This window comes from Elephas maximus, chromosome 14 (assembly GCF_024166365.1).
Source record: "Elephas maximus indicus isolate mEleMax1 chromosome 14, mEleMax1 primary haplotype, whole genome shotgun sequence".
Lineage (NCBI taxonomy): Eukaryota > Metazoa > Chordata > Mammalia > Proboscidea > Elephantidae > Elephas > Elephas maximus.
In genome coordinates this window covers 66,731,159-66,756,200 of record NC_064832.1, presented here as the reverse complement: position 1 = coordinate 66,756,200, position 25,042 = coordinate 66,731,159, and the positions used below count along the sequence as shown (strand labels likewise).

At 39.9% G+C, this 25,042-nt stretch overlaps 1 protein-coding gene across 2 annotated transcripts in view; it reads left to right on the top strand.

The window, feature by feature from the left end:
- The first annotated feature begins 6,544 nt into the window (after nucleotides 1-6,544).
- The window catches only part of KLF12 (KLF transcription factor 12), a 493,194-nt gene continuing 474,696 nt past the window's right edge, over nucleotides 6,545-25,042 (top strand). Inside the window, exon 1 of one of the 2 annotated variants that reach the window (XM_049853071.1) lies at nucleotides 6,545-6,959. The gene's annotated coding sequence lies outside the window, so the exon portion shown is untranslated. The other variant, XM_049853072.1, reaches the window with a different exon arrangement.

The following is a 25,042-nucleotide window of genomic DNA, read 5'->3' as shown; positions in this document are numbered from 1 at the left end:
TAGCTGAAGTTCAAATCTTATATGCCTCAATTTGTTCTATTTGCAAATGTAGATGATTTCTTTTACATTACAGCTCTAAAGTTTGCAACCTAAGATCTTGCCAAGTACATTTTTTAAAAAACCAATGTGGATTTCTTCACTGGTATTGAAAAATTCAATATTAATTAAATACAATATAAAAAACAAAAACAAAAAACCCCAAACCAAACCCATTGCCATCAAGTTGATTCCAACTCATAGTGACCCTATAGGATGGCGTACAACTGCCCCACGGGGTTTCCAAGGAGCGGCTGGTAGATTCTACCAACCTTTGGTTAGCAGACAAATGGTTAACTATGGTGCCACCAGGGCTTCAAATACAGTATAATTTTATCTAATTCTAATTAAAAAATAAGAATGAAGAGTAGTATGACAGATGGAAATTTTAAATGATTAAATATGATAAGGACAATGTCTTAGTCATCTAGTGCTGCTATAACAGAAATACAATAAGTAGATGGCTTTAACAAAGAGAAGTCTATTCTCTCACAGTCTAGTAGGCTAGAGGTCTGAATTCAGGGCACTGGCTCCAGGGGAAGGCTTTCTCTCTCTGTTGGCTCTGGAGGAAGGTCGTTGTCATCAGTCTCCCCTTGGTCTAGGAGCATCTCATCAAAGGAACCTCAGGTCCAAAAGACGCACTCTGCCCCCAGCACCGCTTTCTTGGTGGTACGAGGTCCCCCACTCTGCTCACTTGCTTCCCTTTCCCTTTTATCTCTTGAGAAATAAAAGGTGGTGCAGGCCATGCCCCAAGGAAACTCCCTTTACACTGGATCAAGGATGTGACGTGGGTAAGTACAGTGTTACAATCTCACCCTAATCTTCTTTAAAATGAAATTACAATCACAAAATGGAGGACAACCATACAATATTGGAAATCATGGCCCAGCCAAATTGATATACACACTTTTGGGGGACATAGTTCAATCCATGACAGACATGAAATTAAGTAAAAATGCTCCAAATCTAATATATTCCTTCATATAAAAATTTCTAAACTTAAAATTGCTCAAGTGCTGCCAGACTTAATGTTCAAAACATACTTCTCAACACATTCCAGAGTTTTGCTTGTTATGTTCATCATGTGTAGTCAACACAGGTTTCTCCTAAATAGTGTTTTAGTGTATGTCATTCTAGTTTTACATACTCTGTTTCATTGATTCATCAAGTATTCATTAGTCACCTAATTATGTGCAAAATCCTGGTGGGAGGGGTAGCAGAAGGCTAAACCAATGATTGAGGTACAGTTCTTGTCCTCAAAGAGTTACATGTAATAGAGGAGCTAAGATGTGTACGCAAACCATATTTAAAGGAAGGCAGAAAGATGTAAGCACCTTAATAAAATATGAGGAAATTAACATTTGTTGAAGGCCCACTTGGGCCAATGTCTCCTGCGTCCACAAAATGTTATCTTTCCATGTGAAGAAAATATTATTTAATAGGTAGAAAAAGATTGAGGATCAGAAAAGAGATTTAAAAAAATCAGCTAGTCAGTGGCCGAGGCATTCTTTCCATGATAACAAGTTAAGATAAAAGAAGTTTCAAGAAGGGAAAGATTATTTTTTTTGGTGAGGGGATGGGACATGTGTACATATGTGAGGGGTGACAAGGGGTCGTTTTTGCAGGATTCAACAGGAGCAAATGGAAGGGGACCATCAAGTGGAATAAAGGCATCAGGGATGGGTGGGGTGTGTAAGTGGGCCACATGGCTGGAGGGGTAAATTCAAGATTTGAGAATCTAAGTTGGGCCCTGAAGTGCCGCCATATTATATTAAACTTGTGCCACCGAAGGTTTTTAAGTCTATTTTTGTTGCTGTTAGCTGCCATCTAGTCAGCTCTGACCCATGATGATCCCATATACAACAGAACAAAACACTGTCTGGTCCTGCCCCATCCTCATGACCAGTTGCAGATCGGACTGCTGTAATCCATAGGGGTTTCATTGGCTGATTTTCAGAAGTAGATAGCCAGGCTTTTCCTCCTAGTCTTAGTCTGGAAGCTCTACTGAAACTTGTTTAGCATAATAGCAGCATGCAAGACTCCACCGACAGAGGGTTGTGGCTTTGCCTGAGGTGCACTGGCTTTGTCAGGCTATAATTACGGGCTTTGGGGTGGAAGGAATGGAGTGGTTCTAAGGGAAGAAAGAGACAGGATGCAAACCTGAGGGTAGGGGTAAGGGGAATTGGAAGCCAGGCAGGAGGAGGCCCGAATGAAAATGAGTGTGGAGGAATTTGGAAAAGAAGAGACACATCTGAGGTATGTCATGAATATTTAAACTAGAAGGACCAAAAGCTGTATAGATTGAGACCAAAGAAAGTTGTGAAATGACATTTTTTTCTAATTTTCAGACAACTCCTCATCCAAACCAAAACATGATGTTTACCATGTAATCACGTAATATCACTAGCTCTTTGCATTTGCAGTAAGGCTTTTCCATGCCTCTCTCACATCCGTGTAGGGTGGCTATAAATCAGAATCAACTCAAGGCAACGGGTTTCGTTTTTTTGTTTTCTCATACTTCAACAGGAAAATTCCCCTTTGCTACATATTATTGCCAAAATAAGACATGTGAAAAACACAGGCATTGAAAACTTAACAATACTTATTCACTCCTAACCCGAAGAAAATCAGGACTGTATTTTAAAATTTATTTAAAGCTCTGGGAATCACCTCTATTTTCACTTTTAGTCAATTCTAATACTAACCTTTCCTCAACAGAGCTTTCACTTCTGAAAATGGACACAATTTCCCCAACCGCCTGCGTGGGATTATATTAGTGTTAAATCATCCATGCAATCTCTGGCACCGCTAATCCACAGGTTTAAGAACTTTAAATGTACATAGATATTGAAAAGAGTTTTTACCTTACAGAAATCAGGGTGTGATACAACTAATACTCTTAGTAAGTAAAGATTTTTCTATCACTGACACTAAGTTTTCACAGATGGATGGAGCATCATGACTTGTTAACTGTAGGAAGGTCTGGCAAAAAGTTTATGGGTAAAAAAGCCTGTAGCGGTTGAGTTGATTCCAACTCACAGTAACCCTATAGTAGCTAACATTTACCTTTCTATTAGCAACTTAAAATCTGTAGTTGTTACATTTCACTGTATCCTTTACATTGAATTAGATACATTACCTGCTTCCGGAGTATTTGTGTATGCACTTCTCCTTTCTGGACAATGCTGTTAGGTAGCAGGAATCAAAGCATACACTCATAAGTTTCTAATACGTAAGAAACTCAGAATACCAACTTTTAGCCTCTTTGCTAATTCATTCTTATTTTGGTATTTGCAATAACAAAGTTAAGTCAAGCCTATACAGTCAGGGAAATGGGTAGGTAAGAAATGCCTCAGCAGCCTTGATTTTAAACAGGATTGAAGTATCATACGTAAGGACCGGATTTGACAGATATTTTCAAACCTGAAATTCCATGATTCTGTGATCTCTCTCCATGTATTCTTTTACTTGATCAGAATTATACATTATTAGTAAAATCATTTTGTTATGTTTACATTTTCTAATCTTTTTTCCCTGCACATTTATGGAAGTAGAGAAGGGAAAGTTCTAAACACAAAGATAAGCATGTCTTTGTCAGGGTAAGTATACTGCTTTTCTAATTTCTCTTCTGTTCACAGCTTACTTTTGGTTAAAACTAAGTGCCACACAGAGAGAGAATTATATGAACTGAGTTGGAAATGCATGTCAGTATATGTACACACACACAAAAAATCATTTTCCTCTAGTATCCACTCTTCCCATTAATTACATATCCATACTTTATCTTTGCTCTTCCACACCCATCCCCAGCTCACTCAATAAAGTGGTTCTCTCTTCTAAACCTCTACCATAATCTAACATTTCCATTCCTTCTTATCTGTAAACACTTAAAAAAAAAAAAATCTGCCAGCATTTTTTCCCTAATACTTTATGTGCTGATTTCTTTTAGCTACACTGTTAGACTCTAGATCTTAACCTTGACCTACCCCTAGTTTCCTGATCCCTCTGAATGGCTTCTTGTACTTTATTTTGTCTCTTCCATCATTCTATTAACATGCCCGCAGCTGTTGCTCTAGGAAGGGAGTTTGCTTTTCAACGTGCAGAAGCAATCGGTATAGAATATATTTATGGTCTCTCTACCACTCAACTCTCTCTGAGAAAGAGCTGTTATTACAAAAACTGCTACGATGACATAATTTCTTATAGCATCCTTCTACCCTTACAGTTAACTCGCCTTTACTCTCTGCCCCCCCGCCCCGGGGGAAACTTTCAAGTGTTTCTAGTAGACGCAAGTTTTTCGTTCAAATGCTGCACGTTTGTTGATAGTGCCACCGTTTTCAAACTTGTATTTTCACGTTGTTTCTCTCCAGATGTAGTGGAGTGTAGAGCTGTTGACATACGGTATCAGACCAGTGGGTGGGTTCCGGAACACAGACCCAACTCAAGGGACCAAGCCCTCAGTCTGCCGGTTCCATTTTCCTCGGGGTTCCTGATTGCCTTGCAGCACTCAGGTCTTCTTCAGCGTTTGGTTTCCGTCGTCTTCTGGCTCCCTCTGCTTTTCTAACGATACTTCCATTTAAGGAGTAGGCCACAATTTTCAGACACTTTCGCACATATTACCTCATTTGTTCTCCTTCAAAACCGTAGGACCAAGAGGGGCCCCTTCTTTTAATCCTGTTATATGCTAAGAAAAACGCAAGCCCACTGGTTCATTGTCAGGACTAGAAATGGGCTGTGGGAATCTTTGTCAAGGCTGGACCACCTTTCCATTTTCCACACACACAAAATGTGGCAGGAGGCAGAGCGCACCAAGCAAGCCAACTGCCTTTGTTTTCATTAATCACGCACACGAGGCCTTTATTAAGTGTTTGCAAAACCCCACAATGTCATACAAATGTAGAACAAGGCTTTTCCTGGCTCAAATTTGTTCCTTCGCTCTCATTTCCTGTTTCTCGGCCTCTCCCCTTGTTTCTCTTCCCATCCCACTTCATGCCACATTACTGAAAATCTTTCTCTCCTAACCTAAACTTCCCCTTCCCGGCGTTCTCACAGACAGGGCCTCGCCGCCTCCCGGGTGCAGGTCCCGGAGGCGGTTTCCCACGAAGGGCGGGCTCAGGGGCAACGTGCAGGGGTGTCAGCCCAGCCGGGGAGCCACCGCGCGCTCACCTTGGTTTGCAAGAAAGTGTCTCACGCAATCTCCAACAATCAATGACTGCCCAGCCTCGCCCAGTCCCACAGCACTACACCACCCGTCCGCTTCCGCCCATCTCCTCCCCGCCTCCGCCGACCCCCTGGCGCAGCGCTGACCCCCAGCCCTCCTAGCCGCCGCGGGAACTGCCGGGGCCCCGCCAGTTGCCTCCTCCTCCTCCCGCCCCAGAATCCCGCGGATCCGCTCCCCGGGGCGCAGAGGCGGGGCGGGCGCGGACGCCGGGGAAGGCGTCAAGGACTCGGCTCTGGGCCGCCCGCTTCTCTGGGCTCCTCTCTAGGGCGCAGGGCGGGGAGACTGGACTCCTTTCCTCCGACATCCCCAAGCGGACCCGGACCCTCCGGGTCTTTGGTGAGGGGTTCGCCCCTCCCGCGTTCTTCCCGTTCCCAAGTTTGCTTGCTTTCCTAAATAACTGTCTCGGGAGGTGCCCTTCCTATCCGGGTTCGGAAGCAAGGCAGGAGTCTCCGCCTCGGCCCAATTTATCCCACCTAGGTGAAACGCAAAGAGGGGAATCTGCAGGGGCGCCCTAATTCGCATCTCCACCGCACCAGCAGAGTACACCGCTTCCGAACAATGATTCCCCTTCCTCCCTCGCCCAGCCCTCCGCCGGCCCCACCCTCGCACCCGGGGCACCGCTCTCCAGCCCGCTCGGGATGCCCCCGCGCGGACCCCATTGTTGCAATGCGCGGGCGATGCCCAGCGCCCGGGGGCGGTCCCCGGAGCGGCCGCTCCGCCAGCCCCGCAGCCTCGCCCGGCTGCCGATCCGGCTCCGCCCACACCTTTCCAAGTTAGCTCGCCGGCAAGCCGCTGGGACTGCTCGGGTTCCGGGCCCCCTTCCCGCACGCCCCCACCCGGACCGGAGCAGGGGTGCGGGGGGAGGCGGCTCCGGGCTTTATTTGTCTCCGAATTCTCTTAGTAATGCTGTCTTGAGCGCGCTGACACAAAAGAGGGGACTTTCCCTAGCTCAGCGCAAGTCCTCGCCTTGCGAGTTGAAATCCGGGGGTTCCTTTCGCCGGGAGGCACCGCTGGCCCCCTTCGCCCAGTGGCTCACAAAGCTGTTGGCCATGTGTACATTATTTTTGGTGCCGCAGCAAGGTGGTGCAGGTGAAAGGGAAGGGCGGCCGAGAAAGGAGGCCAGGAGAGGCGGGAGCAGGGGTGGGGCGGGGTGGGGCGGGGTGGAGGCTCCGCGGACCAACCCCCCAGCCCGGCGGCCCGGGCGGCGAGACGAGGGCTGGGCAGTGGGTGTTGCCTTCTACCTCTGCGAGCGGGGAGGGGTTAGTTTCCCACAGGGGATTTCAACCATCACACTCAGAGCCCGCCTCCTAATCCTCGGGCGGAGCGGCTCGGGGGCCCCATTTTATGGCAATAAAGCGACTTAGCGCCTGCTGAGCGAGCCCCTCCCCGCCACCGCCCCCGCCCTCGGCCCCACCCCGGGGCTCGCCCGCAGCGGCGGGGCTTTGTTTCTGGGGAGGAGGACCCGGAGGTCTTTTGTTTGGGGGTTTGGTATTTTCACCCCCCCACCCCACCCTCCCCGCCTCTCCGGTTTCCTGAGCTTGGTGCTGGAAAGGAGGAGAAGCGGCGTCTTGCAACCCCCTCGGCTGGGCCCCGGGGTAATTCGATGCGGGCCTGGCGAGGCTCCCCACGCTAGACCCGGGCTCGCGTCTCGGCAGCCTCCACCCACCGGCCCACCCTACATTTAGCGCGTCATGTGATCCGGGTAAGTCATTTGCAAGTACAACAGTTCCCTGGGTTGCCCCCCATTCATTTCCTGAGAACTGCAGAGAGCAGCTGAGAGGCTCTGCCTGTGCGTGTGCGAGTGTGCGTGTGAGTGTGCGCGGGTGACGCCGTGTGTGTGTGTGTGTGCGCGCGCGTGTGCGTGTTTGTATGTGAGAGAGAGAGAGAAAGGGAGAGAGGGGGACTCTGTGTAAGGGAAAGAAAACAATTTCTCCTGCTCTGCAGCTTCTGTTCAGGTCTGTGCCGATTCCGTTTCTTATCAAAATAAACAACCCCCTCCTTTTTTTTTTTTTTGCCATCCCAAATCAGACCGTATCCTTTTAACATGTTTTATTTTCCTTCTGTCATCTGCTCAAGTTAAATCATTTTGGTTGGTCTGTGTTCTTAAAAAGGGGAAAGTGTTGGGAAGCGGGAGGGGTCGGGGGTGGGCTATGGTATTGCAAAGCTAGTAGCGTTGGTCGGATTCGTGGAGAAGAAAGAAGGAGGTTTCTTCCCCCCCCATCTTTTTTTTTTTTTTTTTTAAGAACTTAACAAGTAACATGTATAAAGCAAATATTTTTTCTACCCCTAGTGGAATTGTTGGTTGCAATGTTTGCCTGACACTTGGCAAAGATGAAAAATAAAACACCGGGGCCGAATTGGGGCGTCTTGTTGAAGTAGTTTGCCCCCAGCAATAGAGAGGCTTCGATGAATAGCTGCCGCACTGGGGCTGTGGGCTGTGGGTGTGCGCTGGAGAGAGTGGCAGAGAAGGGGTTAAGGCGGAGATGACACTGCTGGCATGAATAGTGGTCCTGGTGCTACATTCATTATTGTCTCTTGTCGTAATGATGTGTAACTGTCACTTGCTACAGTGCGCGGTCCATGGAAGTAGCCAAGGGCTGGCCCGTGGCTGTTATTTTCAATTACTGGGGACCCGGCCGGAGTTGACAAGGGGCAACTTTGTTTGTCCACCCGGACTGGTGAGCCCGCGGAGTCGGCTTGCTAGTCACTTCTTGTCCTAAAAGCTCGCTCCGAAGACTCGGACTTGACCTCCACGACATTAGTTGGTGTTCCTGTTAGATGCTCCCCTACGGGGACAATCAATCCTGCTTTTGTTGGGTAGAGAACTGCCTGTTAGAACTTTGAAAACTTTCATCTTTGGGGAAAGGGTGGGGTGCACTCAACAGTTCTGCTTCGCCGTGCATTTGAGGCAAAGGCTTGGAAAAAGTACCAATTCCTTTGTTATATGCCCTGCAGCTTCCCAACCCCCTTCACCCTGCGCTTCGAGTTTTGCATACTTTAATAGTAATAGCCTTAATTCAGCTGATAAAAGCTGACTGTGTTGAGTTAAGGAGTATTAGTACAACGGAATGTGTAATCTGGGTAAACGCTGTGTGGTTAATATTGTCAGCTCTCTAATTTCACTGTACAGACGGATTAAGTATCGTTCTATATGAATTGTTTTAACAATTCCACTGGCGAACAGGATTCTCTGCCCAGCCGTTGGATGTTACTTTGAATCAGCTTTAATATTCTCCCACTTTTCCTGTAACGCCAGGGACTTGAGCAGCTCTATTTATACCGAGAGCCTGTGCATTAGTTGCTTTGGTAGACATCTGCCAATCAAATACACGGCATTCTGTAAATCCACCTAGACGCCTCCATTCTCTTTTCTGACTGGAGGATAGAGTTGTTTAGATAAGTAAGTGCTTTGAAATAAATTTGGTGGCTTTTAGCAGGCAGCAGCTTGTGATGGGAATAGGAGTGGTCACTTTGAAGAGTGGGTGTAAACCATCTTCTAAGAAGTGGGCTTCAGAATTGGCATTTAATAGAAAAACAGTGATTCCCCCCAAAAGAAAAAAAAAAGCCTGGTTGTGCTACTTGCAGACTTCATTCACATGTTGTTTACATTTTTTAAAACCACATAGAAATTGCTTTATGATAAAGAGGTATGTTTTTAGCCTAGAAAATCAAACCGTAGAGGCTTAGAAATAGGATGTTGAAGGACAGACGTTTCAGTTGCATAAGTTATATCTTTATCACTGCAGCCTGGTGAGTCTTGGAACGAGAGCAATTATACTAAGCTCCTTACGAGTTGGGGATGGATCAACTTGAGTATATAACAATTGGCAGGAATTTGTAATGTATTCAGGAAGTTTATTGTACCTTTTAATTCGGATCTGTTATGAATTATACTAAAACTGGTAAAATTTGGAAAGTTTTCACACACAATTTTCATGATTTATGAACTAAAACTGTGCAATTAGTATAGCTATGTCAGGTCATCAAAACATTCCTGAAGGGTTCCTGTTTATTTTTGAAGTGCTTCAGTTATTTATTATTATTTAGTAATGCACATTTGAAAGAAACTTCAGTGAGCTAAACTTTATTTTGGAAAGCTTTGTTATCTATTGAATGAAAATCGTTAAGTGCTGATGAGACCTTAATCATTTTTCCCCCCAAAAAGTTCCTTTGCAAGAAATGAATGCCATTTGGGTGAAAATTGGTCTTGGTGTAGCATTTGAGACCTTGACTTTAGCAACTCTTGGCTGGTAGTTGTTTACTACAGCTTTAGCCTGTGTGTGTGTACTGAAGGGGAAGGGACTGCAAACACTGGGACACTCACGCTTCTCAGGCCAAGGGAGAAAGGAATCAGGATGCTGGATGGGCGTTCTGAGAGCGAGCATCAGGCGCATAATATCGATAGTGTTCTGGTCATTTAAAAATACGTATTTTTCTCAGGGATTTCTTCCCAGTCTCCTGTAAAAGGCAAACATGCACTTTGACAGCTTCACCTTGAGTTTTAGATGCTCTATCATGAAACAGACTGTTAGCAACTTAATGAAAGAATTTGGTCTTAAATATAGGTGTGTTTTATCTCAACCAAGACAACATGAGCGCTTAGGCCTCTAGGCATACGCTGAGGGCATTTCGAATTCAGGCCAGTGTGTTAGTTATTCTGGAGTAACCTTACCCAGTGAGGTGATATTGTTAAATAGTTGAACATAGAAAGGTCCTGGACATTTCCTGCTTTATACAAATTGGAAAGCATGGAGAGTCATAATTTTGTAAATTAAACACCTTTAGAAGAATAATTACATTAAATTGGGGTGTCAAGTTGTTTTCCTTATACTCTGAGGAAAAGTAGTCTTCCTGTTGCCTTAATTTCATACATCTAGTGGGTGTTTTGCGGATTAATACAAAACAGTTACTGTACAAAACTAGAATGGCACGAAAGTATTTTAGAAGTTATTCTTTTTTTGAATACCTACGTGTCCCTTCTTGTGTGTGCATGTTGATTAATGAGCACAAGCTAAAAGGACACAACAGTTTTATTAAAAATTGACACCACGGGCATCCTTTTTTTCAGAAAACAACTCTCATTTTTTGTAAATAATTCCTAAAATCGGTTGCAGTTGATTACCTCTTATTTATGTTTTGAAAATGCAGTATGATCCCGTTGCCATCGAGTTGATTCCGACTCATAGCGACCCTATGGAGAGTAGCTGTCCTGTAAGGTTTTCAAGGAGCGGCTGGTGGATTCCAACTGCTGATCTTTTGGTTAGCAGCCGAGCTCTTAACCACTGTGCCACGACAGTAGAGTGGAAATTTCTGTATTTTTGCTCAGTGTATTATTGACCAATATTTGTTTATTTTCATTTTCTTTTAAAAAAAAATTCACATGCATTTATTTTTCAGCCTATGTGTTATGCGCAGCTTTCAGCCTTAGGTATGTTCAACATCTTAGGGTAAAAATATTAAAATTTAATCACTGGCCACACCCTATAACCACAGCCTTAACTCATCTGCCACAAACACCCCTCCCAAAAAGCAAAATGCAAGTAAACAGATGGGCCTTGCCCTGTGCAGCAGCAGGTCAACAGCCTTAGGCTCTGTCCGACCTGCTTGGTTTGTAGATGCCAAGACTGCCCAGAGAGCTGGCTGAAATCAGCTCCCCAGAATTCATTCTAGGCCTGGGCCGACCACACCCGGTCTGACATCAGCTATTGAGTTCTGGGAGTAGGGAACACATGCTGGGGATTAAATGGTTACTTTCTCTATATATTCTCAGTAATTATGTTACAAAAGGATTTTTCGGTTTTGAGTGTTTATTGCCATAAAAGTGGCTACTTGAGTAGTCATATTGCTCCATAAAAATTTGTTTTGGTCTGGCAGGAGATTATAGGCTGTTGACTCAAAGAATTCTGCTTTGGTAAGGTCTTTCTTCCTGTCTCTTCTGTTTTTAACTTAAAGTCATATTTTTTTTTCTTTTGTTGCTAACCTCATGGTGTATATTTTTGAGTATTTTAAAATGTAGTAATTGGGCTGGTGCAAACAGTATTGGTGTCTAGAGGTACAGCGGGAGTAGCTGAAACCCCTTACTACTATAATGCTGCAGGGAAGGAGAGAAGGAAATCATTTGGAGAGCTTTGGGTAGTCTTGCCATCCCCACCAGAGGCTATGAGAGCGGACAGCTGCCACTGTCGCTACCTGCTAGCTTTGATAGCCAGGAATTGTCTTCCAGGTGCAGCATTTACCATGCTTATCAGTACATACAACTTTTCACAGTAATTCCTGGCCACGATGCCTGATGTATATGTGCATACTATGTGTACATATATATTCCTTATACATATAGTGACACAGTGGCTGCAACAGTGGGCTCAAACACAGCAATGATTGTGAGAATGGCACAGGAGCAGGCAGTGTTTCATTCTGTTGTACATAGGGTTGCTATGAGTAGAAACCAACTTGAACTTGATAGCACCTAACAGCAACAATTATATATATTAAGGAGCCCTGGTGATGCAGTGGTTAAGCATTCAGCTACTAACCAAAAGGTTGGCAGTTCAAACCCACCATTTGCTCTGTGGGAGAAAGATGTAGCAGTCTGCTTCCATAAAGATTACAGCATTAGAATCCTATGGGGGCAGTTCTGCTTTATCCTAAACGGTCACTATGAGTTGGAATCAACTGGACAGCAGTGGGTTAACAGGTTATATACATTTATATGAAATATTATGTATATATAAAATAGTAAATATATATGTGATTGTGTGCATATATATGTATGTATATATATTCAGTTGTTGTCAAGTTGATCCTGACATGGTCATATGTACATGTCACACATATATACTACGTATATTATAACCAAGAATTATAGTAAAAAGTGCATGTGTGCACACACACACTTGAAAGTAAAAAAGGAGAAAAATGCACAAAAGCCTGTTTTTTTCCAAATTATGTGTTTAGTGATAATATTCTCACTTTATTTTGAGATTTAACAAGCAAATTCAAAACATAAAAACAACTAAAGAAACAAACCAGCAAAGCTAACTGGCCACCAAGAGAAATTATTATAAAAAGTAAAAAAAAAAAAAAATAATAGTTAAAAAAAAACCAAACATTTTTCGTTTTATAATTAGTCATCCACTCAGGACATTTTATGTCCTGGAATCAGAACTGATTTAAGTGGCAGAAATATTTCAGCTTAGGTAGGCTGTCTTGGTTACTAGCTCTGATTGACCTTAGTCAAATCTCTTAACTTCTCTGAGTCTCAGTTTTCATCTGTAAAATGGGCAAAATAATATGTAGTTTATAGGCCTTGGCAAGGGTGAAATGACATAACGTAAGTGAAGATCACTTTGTAAGCCATAAAATACAGACATGACAACTGATTTGACGGGAAAATCATTCACACCCTCTCCCCCACCCCTGCCTTAAAAGGTTGAACTTTCCAGCTTCTCAAAGTGAGCGTATAAATTATACTTATGGAGAAGGAATTTCCGAGTGTGGGTAGTAAACTTCTGGCAGTCAAAGGTCATGAATTCTGTTCCTGTTTCACCAAAGAGTTGCTCTATAACCTTGATAAAGTCACTCTTAAACAGTTACAATGTAGCTCACATAAAGGCTACTGACTGTTAACATTTATGTAATGCATGTAAGTAAAGTATCTGAGCTTTTCAAAAGAGAGGAATACGTACAGTTTACATTATCATTTACAGAAAGTAGAAAATAAAGATCAACAATTATTATTTAGAGATTGTAAGCCTCCAGGCTATTTCTTTAATGAGTCAACTGAAACTTCTATCAACTCATCACTAAAAATGCCCTTAATTTCCATATAGAATCATGTAATTTTTGACTTTATAATTTAGAGTAGTCTATTTAAGGAGCCCCTGGTGATGCAAATGGTTAAGCGCTTGGCTGCTAACCGAAAGGTTGGCGGTTCGAACCCACCCAGTAGCTCTGTAAAAGAAAGATCTGCCAATCTGCTTCTGTAAAGATTACAACCAAGAAAACCCTTTTGGGGCAGTTCTGCTCTGTCACATGGGGTTGCTGATTGTTGAAACAGACTCAACAACAACACAACAACGTTAAACCTCAAATACCCAGTTAAGCCAAGACTCTGTTGATTAAACTATATCTGATTTATGGCTAAAATTGCTTGAACATACTCCAACATTGTTGCCGTGTGACACTTGTTGCTCCTGACTAACATTATACAAAGTATACAATAAAGAAAGGTAAGAAAGATAGATGATGGAAATCGTAAATGGCTATTTGAAAAATTATTGAACATGTATTTTGTAACATAAAATTTATTAAACATATATAAAGATATGTCAACATATCTTTCCACCATGTACATTTCTTTGTTTTTTGCCCAGTGTTCTTCATTGAATAAAAGTTATGCAAACCAAAGGGTCGGCAGTTTGAATCCGCCAGGCGCTCCCAGGAAACTCTATGGGGCAGTTCTACTCTGTCCCATAGGGTTGCTATGAGTCGGAATCGACTCGACAGCACTGGGTGGGTAAAGTGTAGTAGCTTTGTAGTTGCTGCTGCAACAGATTACCAAAATCTCAGTGGTTTAAGACAGCGCACATTTGTCAGCTTATACTCCTGTAGGTCCAAAGTCTGACACTGTTCTCAACAGGCAAAGATCTAGGTCCTTTCCGAATGCTCCAGGAAGAATCCTTTTGCTATTTCCCCAGCTTCTAGATGCTGCCAGCCTTCTTTGGCTTGTGTCCCCTTCCTCCATCTTCAAAGCCAACAACATGGCATCTCTCTGACCCAGTTTTTGTAGTAATATCTTTTTTGCTGACTCCTTTCTTCTAATATATATATTTTTTTTCGTCTGCCTCCTTCTTCCACTTTTAAGGATGCTTGTGATTACATGGAGACCATATGGGGACGTCCATTTTTTTTTTTTTTTTTTAATTGTGCATTAGGTGAAAGTTTACGGCTCAAGTTAATCTCTCCTGCAGAAATTTGTACACATATTATTTTGTGACATTGGTTCCACTAAATACATTTTCTTATACGCAAATTGGAGAAAATTTTGAACAATATTTACATACTGTCTCTACAACAACATTTTCCCTAATGAGGAGACAACAGAAAAATAACTTTTATCACACTGCCTAAACACTATGTTCTTGCCAGGCAAAGAAAAGGGACTTAAACTAGCTGGTCACTATAATTAACTTTACACTCTCTCTCTGTCACATGTATACCTTACTTAACTCCTGTTTGTGCTTCAGGTGTCACTGTGAGCATCACTTCCAGTGGGACTCATATTTATCACCCCCATCTAGAAGAATATGCTGAGTTCCAGTCTATAGTATATGACCCATAGCACACGGTATTCATTCTAGTGGAATTGCTTGTTGATTTGTGTTTGTCCCCTCCCAATAATAAGCCCCTTGAGAGCAAGAACTGAGTCTTCCCAGTTATTTTGCTGGCATCTCAAGCAGTGCCTAACATAGTGGCTGATATAGTTTAAGTGCTAAAATGCTTATTGAAAGAACATATTGATGAATAGCCACTGTGCGTCCAAATGACTATCCTTTCAGTGACTAAATATCACTGTCATGGTCTTTCCTACATGTGTTTTTTCATCTCAAGCTAAGTATTTTCAGTTGTATCAGCCAATCCTCAATTCACCGTATTTCTTGATTTTTTTGTATTTTTATTTTTTTAGCTTCTTGCAAAAAGAAGCCTTGTGGTGTAGTGGAACAAACACTTAAGAGTCGAACAGTGCTGAATTTGAAAGCTCAAACTACCCATATTTGAGCTGACTAACTGGGCAAGCTACTTCTCCAAGTCTAAGTTTACTCACTGGTAAATAAAAGCAAAAACAAAAACTAGAGCCAGAAATGTCAACATTTCAGAATGTTTTTGAGGATTAAAATGTGGTAATGTCTGTAAAGCATCAAGTATAGAACCCCGTACATATTTAGTGCTAAATAAATATTAGGCTGCTTCAGTATAATAAATAGTAGCAGCAAAATAAAATACTCTTTATTGTGCAGGTACTATAATGGAGAAAGTTAGGCAATGTGTTTGTTTAATATTTGCTCCTCAACTAAACAGTTACTGGTAGCCCTTGGCTTTTGTGTATGTGACTTTCAGGAGATTAACACTTTGAATACGATATGTGGAGACCCCGAAGTGCCTTGTATACACTGAGTTTTTGATTTATGAATATCACTTGATGAATGCATTTTATTTAGCTGCTATATGATGATAAAAAAAAAAAAATGATGATACTGCCTGCTAATTAAGAGCTCACTTTCGCCAAGGCGACTTTGCTACTTTTGGGGATTATTTGAAAATTTTGTTGCTTTTTGTCCTTTCTTATTGTAACAAAGTGAATAGAAAAGGGGAAAGTGAAAGTGCTGCTTCTAGTTATGAGAAACTTAGGGCTTATTATCTTGACATACAATGAGACAAATCATTAGGTGTGCTGAAAATGGTCACTTTTTATTGAAAGTGCTTAATGGAGTTAAGTTGATGAATTGCAGAAAATAAGATTACAGAACATACAAAATGCTATACATCTATTTTTAATGGCTGTATCTAATAGATTGCATATAATTACAGGTTTTATAATTTTGCTTTAGTCTCTGGAAATGGATCTCCTTTAAAATGTAACTCTCTGTTTCCTTGACTTTTGTACAAGTTTTCAGAGTGGATTATGTATAAATATATGAGATTTCCTTCATTTATTATTTATTCATCAAATATTCATTGAGTGCATACTATGTACTATAGGATTTCCATTTGGTAGGTGTGGAGACTGATTTTCAGCAAAGTTAAGTAATGCAGTTATGGTCAATAGCCAGTCAGCTATAAAACAGGGATTTGAACACTAGAACGTCCTTGAACTTTCTCCTGTGTTTCTTTTATCTCTCTCCTGCATTGACTATGGTATTCCAGGGTTAGTCTTTTTGTAGAGTGGAGCAAAAATGAGTTGGAAGCAACTCGACGGCAGTGGGTTCAGTTTTTGGTGTGCAGATAAATATTATGTTTAGAGACTACTTTATTTGCTGTAGATTATAACGACACGTTGCATTTACTAGAATTATGCTTCAGTGTGGTAGCCAATTCCGTGTTTGTTGATAAATGTACTAAAACTAACTATGAGACCTAACTCCAAAAAATATTTTAGAAGGCTACTGCTACAGGATGTTAGAGTGACGAGAGTAGACCAGTAAATTCTGGTTAATGTGCATTCTGCTATTCGATAAAACTATTAAAGATTGAGGCATAATAAAAGTGATAATATATATATTATCTATACCAAAAAAGCCTCATTATCCATTTGACCTATACTTATTTAGTTTCTGGAAACCCTGGTGGTGTAGTGGTTAAGTGCTATGGCTGCTAACCAAAGGGTGGGCAGTTCGAATCTGCCAGGTGCTCCTTGGAAACTCTGTGGGGCAGTTCTGCTCTTCCTATAGGTTGCTATGAGTCAGAATTGACTCGACGGCACTGGGTTTGGTTTTTGGTTTGGGTATTTAGTTTCTACTATGCATGTGAAAGAGCCCTAGTGGCACAGGGGTTAAGAGCTGTGGCTGCTACTCAAAAGGTTGGCAGTCCGAATCCACCAGCAGCTCCTTGAAAACCCTATGGGACAGTTCTCCTCTGTCTCATAGGGTCTTGTGAGTCAGAATCAACTGACAGGAAGAGGGTATGTGTATGGAGAGGAGCCCTGGTGGCGCAGTGGTTAAGTTCTAGGGTTGGCAGTTCCAACCCACCAGCTGCTCCACAGGAGAAAGATGTGGTAGTCAGCTTCAGTAAAGATTACGGTCTTGAAAGTGCTACGGAGCACTTCTCCTCTGTTCTGTAGGGTTACTATGAGTTGGAATCGACTCCATGGGGATGGGTTTATGGGTATGAAGAGGTCCCAGGTGGCAGTACCATGTAAGAAAAGGACTGGAGGTTTGCTTCCAGAGAGATTATAGCCAAGAAGACTCTAAGGAACAATTCTACTCTGTAACACATGGGGTTGCCATGAGTCGGAATCAACTCCATGGCAACTAACAACATGTATATGGAGCCATATATAAAAATAGGGAGAAAATGGTTCTCATTATTAATGAGCTTTCATTCAAGCAGAGAAGACAAGACTCACATAGAAAATTGTAATACAAAATAATTTGTGATAAGTGGACCAAGTGCTGTAAGCTGCTTAAAGCAAAGTGGATGGGAAAAATTTGCTTATGGCTGGGGAACCAAGGCTTTCAGGGCTTTAGTGGATATATGGCAAAAGTATTTCATGGAAAAAAGTTCAACTTTTATAGAAAAGAAAAAAGCAAAGCAGAAAATGGTTGAAAGTTAATTAAAAACATAATTTGGCAACTGGGGTGATTTCACAACTACTTTTCTATTATCTTTTGGGCTGGTGACTTTATGGTGTTTTGGCAAACTTCTGTCATTTACCATATCAACAGAAAATTTTCGTGAGCAAACATAAATCCTGGATGTACTTGGCCAGTGAAGCAGACAATGTTATAATGAGTTTAACCTGTTGTCATTGAGTCGATTCTGACTCATAGCAACCGTATAAGACAGAGTGGAACTGCCGCATAGGGTTTCCAAGGAGTGCCTGGGGGAATCAAACTGCTGACCTTTTGGTTAGCAACTATAGCTTTTAACCACTACGCCACCAGGGTTTCTGTTATAATGAGTTTAAACCAAAAAGAGCAAACCTGTTGCCGTTGAGTAGATTCCAACTCATAGCGACCCTATAGGACAGAGTAGAACTGCCCCATAGCGTTTCCAAGGAGGACCTGATAGATTGGAACTGCCGACTTTTTGATTAGCAGCTGTAGCACTTAACCACTACACCAACACCAGGGTTTCCATAATGAGTTTAGAGAGGGCTTATTTGGGATATAAAAGCAAAACGATAATAATAATGACTGATTAATACTTGAAAGCTATCTAATGAAGTTTGTTCATATTGCTGAAGGGATCTGATGTATAATATTTTATTTATAAATTATGGAAATTATGGCCTTGACCAAAAATCCTTTAAATATGGGAATAATAATATTTTTTTTAAATAAGAGAAAATATTGAAGTTGTAAAGGATTTCATTTCATTTGCATCCACAATCAATGGCCATCAAAGCAGCAGTCGAGAAATCAAATGACGTGTGGCGTTGGGCAAATCCGCTGCAAAAGACCTCTTTAAAGTGTTAAAAAGCAAAGATGTCACCTTTAGGACTAAGGTGCACCTGACCCGAGCCATGGTATTTTTAGTCGCCCCATATGCATGTGAAAGTTAGACAATGAGTAAGGAAGACCAAGAATAATTGGTGTGTATGAATTATGGTGCTGGTGAAGAATATTGAATATACCGTGGACTTCTAGAAGAACGAACAAATCTGTCTTGGAAGAAGTACAGCCAGAAGGCCCCTAGAAGTGAAGATGGCTTTGCCTCATGTACTTTGGACATGTCCTGGAGAAGGTCATCATGCTTAGGAAAGTAGAAGGTCAGTGAAAAAGAGGAAGACCCTCAACGAGATGGATTGACACAGTGGCTGCAACAATGGTCTGAAGCATAACAATGATTGTGAGGATGATACAAGACTGGGCAGTGTTTGTTCAGTTGTAATGTAGGGTCACTGTGAGTTGGAACTGACTCAACGGTACCTAACAACAACAAGAGAAATGGTGGGAGAACATTGAAAACATAACTTTTACAGAAAGTCAGAGTCAATTGCAATGTGTCAAATACATTGTTTGAGGAATATTTAGAAAGAAACTTTACAGTGGGTGGATATTTAAAGGGTGCCATCCTCTGGAATGCTCATAGCTTTTTCTGCTTTAAGTTATAAATATGGGAAACTTTAGCCAACACACAAAATATTTTATTTAGAAAGATGCTATAACCAAAAGGCACTGAACTCATAACGAATCTATAATGAGCATTAATGGAATTCTTACTGTATATGGGGTACTTGTATAATGGCACTGTACCAAGGCTTTATGCTGAAGCAGCTACCTTGTGTTTTACTTATGTATAGCTTGGTAATTAAGACAGTTTAGAATACTTGAGAAGTACAGGGTAGCAAAAAATTGCTTAGTGCTTTGTGGTCTCCAAAGATGGTTTCAGTTTCATCCTGACTGTGCCATAAGGTAGATGGGGGCACATGTTACCCGTTTTATTGATGGAGATATGAAGGTCAAGAGAAAGTAAAATAACTAGAGAAGATGGCAAAGTCAGAATCAGAACCCTGTGTTCCAACACCAATCCAAGTGTTTTCTTCATTTTGTCCCACTGTTGCTTTCTTAACTTTCATTTATTTATAATCCAGAAATTGTGCGTTGTACTACTAACCTCTTCCCCAAGGAACTTTTAGAAAATGAATAATGTTAGGGAAGTCCACATTGCACGAAACAGGTGCCACCTTCCAGGGTCTAGCTCATGTGAGGTGTTCCCTGAATATTATTAGATGAATTCTAATCTCCTAAAATGCACATAAAAAAAAGCATAATTCGTTTTAGGACCCAACTATAACAGCCTAGAGAGATCAAACTAATGAAGTCTAGATTGTACAATGAGAGACAGCCATCAAACTAATGAACTCTAGATTGTACAATGAGAGATAGCCATACTCTCTGATGAAAATTAAGGAGCTGGCTTATCACTTACAATGTGCCAGGGCTTGGCTAGGTGTTGAGAATGCAGAGGTAAATAAGACATGGGCCTTGTCCTAATGTACAGGCAGATCAGGAAACAAGCAGTGTGTGTAAGCACCAAGGGTGGGCACCATATTCTGATTTCATTTACTTTCTTCATTTAGATCTTTAGGCTATTATGCCACTCCCCCAAATATTCTGGAAACCCTGGTGGAGTAGTGGTTAAGAGCTACGGCTGCTAACCAAAAAGTCAGCAGTTCCAATCCACCAGGTGCTCCTTGGAAACCGTATGGGGCAGTTCTACTCTGTCCTAAAGGTCGCTATGAGTCGGAATCTACTCATTGACTTGACTGCCACAGGCTTGGTCCCCCCCCGCCCCCAAAATTCTAGCTATTCTAAGATTTCTGTTTTAGCCACATTTGAGTACTTTTAATTTCATTAGAAAATCTTTTTCCCTTTAAGTATGCGATTTTGTAAGTTTGTCTCTTTTCAAAAAAATGTAAACGATCCCGTATATATCGTGCATCTGATGTGTATGATAGATTTTAAAGGCATTATCTCGTTTAATGTTTACAACCAACTCAAACCTAGCTATTTATGTATTTAAATGTGAATTTATTATTACATGACGACTCTTCAGTTTTCAAAGAATACAAAGTAAGATCTGTAGAAAATGTACAGAAATTCACTTCCTGGGCAATGTTTACAGACATATCTTTCTGATAAAAGTTGTTACATTGGCACAGAGACTTTTTAAACTTGATGTTTTAGTGAAATTCTTTCTGTCTTTTCTACTTAGGTTTCTTTCTTTAGCCAACAATATAGCACATGTCATAAGCACATGTGTCCTTTTGTATCTTTCTCCATGTTCATAAATGACATTATGTGCATATATGTATATGTACACACAGGATTTTTTGGTCGCTGTTCATAAAAATGGGAGCATTTTATGAAAGCTTTTTTTGGTCTTCCTTTTTTCATGCTGCCTGAGGGAAATTCTTCTACTCAATTGCTATAACTTTAGTCCATTAAAAAAAAAAAAAATCATTACATGATATTCAGGGTATAGTTATGTCATAGTCTATCCAGCTGTTCACTTATTGATGGATAACATTTTGTTTCCAGTTTTTTTGTTTTAAACACTAAAACCTGCCAGATTCCCCCCCACCCCACTAAAACCAGTGCTTCGATAAACACCTTCATAGACACACCTTGACAGGCCAATGGTATAGATTCCTAGGGGTAGGATTACCTACTTAAAGTGTAGTTTTGTTTTTAGTTTTCATAAATGTAGCCAGATTGCTTTCAAAAGGCCATAGCAGTTCACGTTACTATGAGCATTGTAGGCAATTTTGCTTTTCTTGAAACCCCATCATCAATAGTTCTTAACACGTTTCCAGCCTGATAGTTGTATAGTGGTATCTCATTATTACTTTAATTAGCATTTCCTGACTGTTGGTGGCTTTGAGGAGTCCCCGGGCAAAAGCAAACTGTTAACACTGTCAGCTGCTAACCAAAACGTTAGAAGTTCATGTCTACCCAGAGGCACCTCAGAAGAGAGGCCTGGCAATCTACGTCTGAAAAATCAGCCACTGAAAACCCTACAGAGCGCAGTTCTACTCTGACTTGTGAGGTCACCATGAATCAGAATCAACTTTGTGGCAACTGATTTCTTTTTATTTTTTTAAGTGGCTTTGAACATCTTTTGCTGTATTTGCAGGTCAGTTGGAATTGCTTTTCTAAGAATTGCCTTTTTATATTCTTTTTCCATTTTTCTATTTGTTTTTCTTGGCAATTTGTGGAAGTTCTTTATGTATTATAGTTTTTAACGATTAGTCTTGAAGCCACATTGCAAATATTTTTTTTCGAAAAATGAATCTTTTGTTTTTTGCCCTTGTTTAGGAGGTTTCTTCTTTTTTCAAAAAATGTATTTTCCGCCTTTTTATTTTAAAGAACTGAAGTGGTCTTTTCTATTTTATATGACCGTTTAGAGATAACTTTTTCTTTGTAATTTTTGTTGTTGAGAATATACACAGCACAACATACACAGATTCAACAACTTTTACATGTATAATTAAGTGATATTGATTACATTCTTCAAGTTAGGCAACCGTTTCACCCTCCTATAAGAGGTCTCTTTTTTATATGACATTTAAATTTTTTATTTAATCAGATAGTTCCTTCTCTCTCTGTCTGTTACCACTGTTGCTGTTTTTTCTCTCTATCCTTTCCTATTATGTTGAAGAGTTTCTCTGTTGGTAAAATAGATGTGTAATTTAAGCCTAGATTTAATTTTGTTTTCCACTTTGGTCTTATCTTTCATTCATTTGGAGTTTATTGTTGTACATGGTATAAGAGAAGAGGTCCATTTTTATTTTCTTTCAGATCCTTTGTTTTAGCACTATTATTGGACTAATCGTCTTCCAATATAAATTCCATGTATTTTTATATCTTTTCCTCTGATATATGTATATATACTATGGTAGTACCACATTTTTCTTTCTTTTTTTAAAAAATAATTTTCTTAGATATTCTTGGATATGTACTTAAAGTTCATATATAGGGAATATTTTATCTACTACTCACCCCTTTTAGGGAAAAAAATATACAAATACCCTGTTGTGATTCTAATTGGAATAGCATTTAATTGTATCTAAAACCTTGAGATAATTAACATTTAAATGGTGTCGTGTCCAATGTAAGAACATGGATTCTTTCCATTTTTTTTCACATCTTATAGTTCTAAAATATTTTTGTATTTTATTTGTTGTGTTTGCTTCCTTTTTAATTAACTTTATTTCTAAGTACTTTATGAGTTTTTGGCTATTTTATATCTAGTGAGATGATAAGGTTTTCGTTTTTAGTCTGTTGATATGGTGAATGGCATTGATTGCCTCGCAAAGAAGTCTCGCATTCTTTGTATAAATCTTACTTGGTCTTGATGTATTCTTATATATAACTGGGTTTGACTAGCTGGATTTGACTTGCTAATATTTAAAATTTTTTTTTTTTAACCTTTGTTCATGGGGGATAGTGATCAATGGTTTGTATTTTCTTTTCTTTGCTTTACACAGCCTTTTCATTTAAGTTAACTGAATTTTTGGTGTAATATTTCCTTATTTTTCTCTTAATGTTTGTAGGGTCTGTTGTGATGTCCCTTCATTCTGTTTCATTTTGATAAGTCTGGTTAGAGGTTTATCAATTTTATCTTTTTGGTTTATTGATTTTTCTCTATTGTTTTCCTGCTTCCTAATTTATTGATTTCTGTCCTTTATTATTTTCTTCTTTCCTCTTGTAGGTTTAATTTATTCTTTTTCTAGGTTTTTTTTTGAAGATGGAAGCTTAGAACTTTGATTCGAAACCTTTTTTCTTATTGAAATATATAGTGCTAAAAATTTTACTCTGAGCACAGTTATTTTTAATTTTCATTCCTTGTGATTTCTTTGACCCTGGGTTATTTAGAATTACATTGTTAATATTCAAATATTTGTGAATTTTACAAATATATTTCTGTTATTAATTTGTAGTTTGAATTCTATGGTTTTCAGAGAACATACTATCTATGAGTACACATCTTTTAAAATCTGAGAAAAACAGTTTGGCAGTTTCTCAAAAACTTAAATATACACAAACAACAAAATAAAAAAATACGTATATGTTAAAAAAAGTTAAACATAGAATTACCATATGACACGGCAATTCCACTCTTATGCTTATACCCCAAAGACTTGAAAGCAGGAACTCAAACAAGTATTTGTACACTAATGTTCATTTTATCACTATTCACAATAACCAAAAAGTAGAAACAGCTGAAGTGTTTACCAACAAATTAATGAATAAACAAAATGTAGTATATCCATATATTGGAATATTATTCAGCCATAAATAAAAATGAACTTCTGATCTGTGCAAACAACATAGATGAACTTTGAAAACATTATAATGCAGAGTGATATAAGTGAGACAAAACAGGACAAATACTGTATGATCCTACGTATATGAAATACATGGAATAGGCAAATGAATAGAGACAGAAGTTTATCGGTGGTTACTAGGGACTGGGGGAAGGTTGAAAAGGGGAGTTATTGCCTAAGAGGTATAGAGTTTCTATTTAGGATGATGAAAAACATATGGAAACAGAAAATGGGTATGGTTGCACAACATGGTGAATGTAATTAATGTCACCAAACTGTATGCTTAAAAAAAAAGATGGTTAAAATAGTAAATGTTTTGTTATTTTTATTTTACCACAATAAAATTAAAAAAGAATTTGCTGACATTTGTTTTATGACCAAGAGTATGGTCTATCTTGATTAACATTCCGTAGACGCTTGGAAAGAATGTGTCTTGCTGATATTGGATGGCACATTCCATAAATGTCAGTTAAGTCAAGTTGGTTAATAATGTTACTCCAGTCTTCTATATCCTTACTGATTTTGTTTGTCTCCATGCTCTGTTAGTTTTTGGGAGATAAGTGTTGGATTATTAAAATCTCCAAATGTAATTGTGAATTTGTCTATTTCTCCTTTCAGTTTTATCAGTTTTTACTTTATTTATTTTGAAGCTTCATTATTAAGTGAAAGCATATTTTAGATCGTTAGTGTCTTCTTGATGAATTGACCCCTTTATTATAACGCAGTGTCCCCCCTTTTCCCTTGTAATACTCCTTATTCTCAAGTCCACTCTTATATTAATATATCTATTACACTTTCTTTTTATTACTGTTTTCATGGTATATCTCGTTCTGTCATTTTCCATCTAATCTATTTTTATCTTTATATTTAAAGGCGATTTCTTATGGACAATATCTCTTTTTAATCCACTCTTAAACCATCTTCAGCTTTTATTTGGGTTTGGACCATTTACATTTAATATAATTTTGATATGCTTGGTTTTTCATTTACCCATTTGCTGTTTGTTTGTCTTATTTGTTCTTCGTTTTCATTTTTCCTGTCTTCTTTAGGATTGGTTATTTTTTAGTATTCTAATTTATCTCTACTGTTGGAGCCCTGGTGGCACAATGTTTAAGAGCTACAGTGAGCTATGGCTGCTAACCAAAAGGCCAGCAGTTTGAATTCACCAGCTGCTCCTTGGAAACCCTATGGGGCAGTTCTGCTCTGCTCTGTAGGTTCACTGTGAGTTGGCATCA